The 5,935-nt window shown below is 34.5% G+C and overlaps 1 non-coding gene across 1 annotated transcript; it reads right to left on the bottom strand.

Annotated features, from left to right (window-relative positions):
* Nucleotides 1-1,921: 1,921 nt before the first annotated feature.
* On the bottom strand, nt 1,922-1,993 carry TRNAN-AUU (transfer RNA asparagine (anticodon AUU)). The gene has a single exon. It is a non-coding gene; the product is annotated as a tRNA-Asn (tRNA).
* Between the last annotated feature and the right edge of the window lie 3,942 nt (nt 1,994-5,935).

The raw sequence follows: 5,935 nt of genomic DNA, 5'->3' as shown, positions 1-5,935 counted from the left end.
ACTACTACATTGAAGTATCCAGGCTCCGTTTAAAAAAACCAAGTAGTCTATTTTATATCATAAAGGATTCCTCTTCTAAAAAAAAAAATCCTTTTTTGTAAGTAGAAGTTATTTAAAACTCTTATGTTAATCAATCAATCGAGTATCGTCACCGTTTCGATCTTCCCATTCATTCCCTGTGGGTTCCTCTTCCTCTAATTCTTTCCATTCTACCAATGAAGAATCTATAATAATTCGTAAATCTAGATTGTCTAATTGTTGTCTAATAGAGCCTCCCCCGGTGGACATCTCTCGATTTCGAAATGTATCAAAGCTTCGGGTAGTAAAAAAAATGGGGATCCTGTATTTCCAGGGTTGAATTTCATATTCCAATAAACCCCGTAATCGTAAAAAAGTGGGTTTTTTATCTATGGGCCTAGCAAAATAAAAATTGGGATAGGATCTCCTTACTTCTTGTTTTTTGTGCATATGGAATGTTCTCCCAGAATTCTATTACGTCTTCCTGGTTGTTTTTTTTATTTGAAATTGTTGATCTAAAATTTCAAATTATGATTTTTTACCCAACCAATCTTTAATATTAAAAAAAAATTTCATTAGGTCGGATATAGGAAAAGGAAAATCTTCCATTTTTTCCAAAAAAGCGGGGAATGGGGATTTCCTTGCGACGGTCCCCAAATAACTATTTTACGCCTTTGAACGCGCATAGATCCTTTAATTACGGATCGACGAAAATCAGGTTCTTCGAAATAACTTATAAACCCAGACTCTCTATTAAATTTTCTATAAAGATTCAAATTCTTGAACTGAGATTTCTTAAAACTTCGTCTGGAACCAGTTAAAAAACATATACGTTTAAATCTTCTTGTTCTAAGCTGGTGATCCAACCCTTGCATTATACCTTGTTCTTTTCGTCGTTTTTTAAAATATTGTTCCAACTCGTTGATTAATTTGTATGACCACCGAAGGGGTTTTTTACCGATTTCGTTCATTCTAATAGATTTTTTTTCACGCTTATGCTTAGTTAGAATTGCGCTCGGGGTTTTAATCTCTTCACTATAGTGCCTTGATTTACTTCGGCTTTACTAATGACTAAATTTGCTTCATTTGAACCCAAATTGAAACTAGCATTTGCTGCTGCAGAATAAACGAGGAAATTAATGCATTTGTATACTATTAAATTCAATTCAATCTTAAGTTAAGTGAACTAGATCTTACGGAGCCTGCTCATGTATAACATGATTCGTATCTGATCATAGAAAAGATTCTCTTCAAGCGAACCAGCCTATCCTTTGTATGGGCTTACGTGATGGTTGGAACAAAGACACATTTGGTTGTGAATTCAAATGTGGCAGATAAATAAAAGCACAGTGAATTTCGATGGGAGTTTCTCTTGCAGCAATAACGCGTTGATCTAGTCGCCACCGTAGCCATAAAGGACTGCCTAAATTTATTCGTTTTTGCCGATAAGCTCCAATTGCATCATAGGCATTACAAAAAAGGGTTCTTTTTTTTTGTATACTTATTATTTTGATAGTTTCTGCAATTAGATGGATTATACCTATTTACACAAATACCCCGACGATTTCCACTCGTTAAGACATACAGTCCACTAAGCATATCTTGAGTTGGTGCAGAAATGGGATCTCCGATAGTTGGAGACAAAAGATTCATATGAGAAAACATAAGTAAACGTGCCTCTGCTTGAGCTTCCAAAGATAAAGGCACATGAACAGCCATTTGATCCCCGTCAAAGTCTGCATTGAAGCCCTTACAAACTAAGAATCGATGACTGCATCTTTGATGCACTGCTAGTACTAGTACATCTGAGAATTCTTAATTGGATAGTTGTAAATAGCCCCAGGGCTATGGAACAAAGGAGTATCCCGGACCTACACCGGGGTGTTGACGGTTATTTTCAAATCTCCTCAAGTAGGATTCGAACCTACGACCAATCGGTTAATAGCCGACCGCTCTACCACTGAGCTACTGAGGAACAACGGGAGATTCGATCTCATAGAGTTCCATTCCCGTTCTCAACCCATGACCAATATGAGCTCGAAGCTTCCTTCGTAACTCCCGGAACTTCTTCGTAGTGGCTCCCTTCCATGCCTCATTTCATAGGGAACCTCAAAGTGGCCAAAAATTAGGATACATTCTGGGAAAATCAAACTTCCATCGAAGAGAAGCAAATGAAAGGCTTTCATAAAAATTCTCGTAGAATCGAGAATGAAGTTTTCATTCTGTACATGCCAGATCATGAATTAGTAACTGCATCCAATTTCGAAAAAAATCCCAATTGTTTCCATTTTTGGAATGAAATATTTATGGAATCTCCATGAATAGGATCAAAGCTTATTCCATGGTATATCACATTGTTCGAGGAACCCTAGATGCTGTCGGAGTAAAGGATCGTCAACAAGGGCGTTCTAGTGCGTTGTAGATTCTTATCCAAGACTTGTATCATTTGATGATGCCATGTGAATCGCTAGAAACATGTGAAGTGTATGGCTAACATGAGTGATTCGGCAGATTTTGATTCCTATATATCAACCCATGTGGTACATTATACCATATATATAAGATCCATCTGTATAGATATCACCATCTACATCCAGAAAGCCGTATGCTTTGGAAGAAGCTTGTACAGTTTGGGAAGGGGTTTTGATTGATAAAAAAGAAGAATCTACTTCAACCGATATGCCCTTAGGCACGGCCATACATAACATAGAAATCACACTTGAAAAGGGTGGACAATTAGCTAGAGCAGTGGGTGCTGTAGCGAAACTTATTGCAAAAGAAGGGAAATCGGCCACATTAAAATTACCTTCTGGGGAGGTCCGTTTGATATCCAAAAACTGCTCAGCAACAGTCGGACAAGTGGGGAATGTTGGGGTGAACCAGAAAAGTTTGGGTAGAGCCGGATCTAAGCGTTGGCTAGGTAAGCTCCCTGTAGTAAGAGGAGTAGTTATGAACCCTGTAGACCATCCACATGGGGGTGGTGAAGGGAGGGCCCCAATTGGTAGAAAAAAACCCACAACCCCTTGGGGTTATCCTGCACTTGGAAAAAGAACTAGAAAAAGGAATAAATATAGTGATAATTTGATTCTTCGTCGCCGTAGTAAATAGGAGAGAAAATAGAATTTCTTTCTTCATCTTTACAAAAAAATAGGAGGAAGCTGTGACACGTTCACTAAAAAAAATCCTTTTGTAGCGAATAATTTATTAAAAAAAATAAATAAGCTTAACACAAAAGCAGAAAAAGAAATATGGGCGAACGACGGGAATTGAACCCGCGCATGGTGGATTCACAATCCACTGCCTTGATCCACTTGGCTACATCCGCCCCTCTACTATTTTCTAGTTCTTATTTATAAATTGATAAAGTAATTAAAATATTATTTTATTAATTTATTAATGAATTTTTAATTTAATATTAATATAATAATAAAAATAATATAATAATAAAAATAAATAAGAAAAGTAATAAATAAGCAAAATTATAATTTTTATCTATTTTTGATTGAAATTGACTTGGAAATAAAACTTCAGAAAAGATTAAGAAAAGGATATAGAATAGAAACCTATACTAAAAATGAAAAAATACAAAGAGAAAATACGCGAATACAACCAAACTATAAAAGTCCTTGTTACTTTGTAAAGAAATTATGTAAGTAAATAAAAAAAAAGGAGCAATAGCTTCCCTCTTGATAAAACAAGAGGGCATTATTGCTCCTTTTTTAGTTCAAAAACTCCTATACAATTAGACCAAAGTCTTATCCATTTGTAGATGGAACTTCAATAGCGCCGATTAACGCAACTAAAAGAATTATTGAAATAAATTCAAACTGAATAAAAAAATCTGTTGATAAATGAATTCCAATTTGTTGACTATTACTTATAAGATCTTGCTCTATAATCTGGTTTGCTTTTGTAGTCCAAATAATACCGTACCATGACGTATCTGGAATAGTAGTAATTAGTGAAACAAAAATACTTGTACAGACCACGGAAGTTACTCCATCTCCTACGGTCCAAAGATGGAAATCTTTGGAATATTCTGAACCATTTATAAACATAACATCAAAAATGATTAAAACATTGATGGCTCCTACGTAAATAAGGAGCTGCGCAGCAGCTACAAAATGGGAGTTCGATAGAATATAGAATAAAGATATACAAACAAAAACCAATCCTAACGAAAAGGTAGAATAAATGGGATTAAGCGACCGTTCCCGAGATACATACGTCGTGATATTTTATTTCACAATTGAATCAAATTAAAAAAGACCTAAAGTTAGGGATTTATCAATAGGTAATGTTGCACCAATACCCAACCACAGGGCCACTGCGGTACCAATCAAAAATACGGTTGTCGCTACTGGACGACGAAATGGATTTTGGAATTTATTAACATTCTCTAAAAAGGGTACTGTTAATAATCCCGCTGGTACTGAAGCCATTAAAAGAACACCCAATAATTTATTAGGTACTGTACGAAGTATTTGAAATACGGGAAAGAAATACCATTCTGGTAATATTTCCAAAGGAGTTGCAAACGGATCTGCCGGTTCACCAATCATTGATGGTTCTAGAACCGCTAAACCCACGTTACATGCAATAGTTCCTAGAATTACTACCGGAAAAATATATAAAAGATCATTGGGCCATGCGGGCTCCCCGTAATAATTATGACCCATACCTTTAGCCAATTTAGCTCTTAATACAGGATCATTCAAGTCAGGTTTTTTTGTTATTGGGATAGGTGAATTCTTATAGATCCATCCCCCGGAGGAACCGGACATGATAATTTTTCAACCGATCTTACCTGGGATCGCAAATCCCAAATTTGTCTATGAAGAGCGGATCTAATTGTATTAGTATCTATAATTGATTTCTTCTGTGTAATACTAATTGATAGGGCCTCATTGGTAAGCGAAGTGGAAAAAGAGAGGAATTAGGTTCTAAATTTTAAAGATCCAATTTTCTTTGGAACAAAAAGAAGTATGAGAAATATGAGTAGCGGGAGAAAAGATGGAATATTTTATCAACTTCACTATTTTAGTTCTTTTCATTTTAGTTTAGCGTTTGTTCTTTTTTCATCTTTATATTGATATTGAAAGGATATGGATGAGATCTTTTTTTATTCATTTTTTTGCTCTTGTCTTCGAATTTCAGTTACTAAGCAAAAACTGTAGTGACCCGAACTTTTCCATGTTTAAATATATTAATTGAGATTGATATTTACATGATTAAATGTTTCCAACATGTTAAGCAATCAAGCTTGTTAAGACTTGATTAATTGAAATATGTTTCATATAGACAATTGACCACCCAAGTTGACCGGCGATTCACGAACGTTAAAACTTGTAAAAACAACATGACGATATATATATGGATATACATATGGTTAACATGAAATTATGATAAGTAAGTATCTCCATAAGTATATTAACAATGAGTTATATACATATAAACAAGACTACTAACTTAAGGATTTCGAAACGAGACATATATGTAACGATTATCGTTGTAACGACATTTAAATGTATATATATCATATTAAGATATATTAATATATCATAATATCATGATAATATAATAATTTAACATCTCATTAGATATAATAAACAATGGGTTAACAACCTTAATTGAGATCGTTAACTTAAAGGTTTCAAAACAACACTTACATGTAACGACTAACGATGACTTAACGACTCAGTTAAAATGTATATACATGTAGTGTATTTAGATGTATTAAAATACTTTTGGAAGACTTCAAGACATATATCAAAACACTCATACTTAACGAAAATGGTTACAGTTACTTTCCCATTCTTTTCTTTCATCAAGAATTCTAGTCGTATTTTTACCCGTATTATACACAGCTTCAAAACGTACTTACTATGGGTATATACCAATAGGAACTAGCATGGGA

Source organism: Rutidosis leptorrhynchoides, chromosome 10, assembly GCF_046630445.1.
Source record: "Rutidosis leptorrhynchoides isolate AG116_Rl617_1_P2 chromosome 10, CSIRO_AGI_Rlap_v1, whole genome shotgun sequence".
NCBI lineage: Eukaryota > Viridiplantae > Streptophyta > Magnoliopsida > Asterales > Asteraceae > Rutidosis > Rutidosis leptorrhynchoides.
Note: the sequence above shows the minus strand (reverse complement) of the source record. Positions and strands in the feature narration are given on the sequence as shown.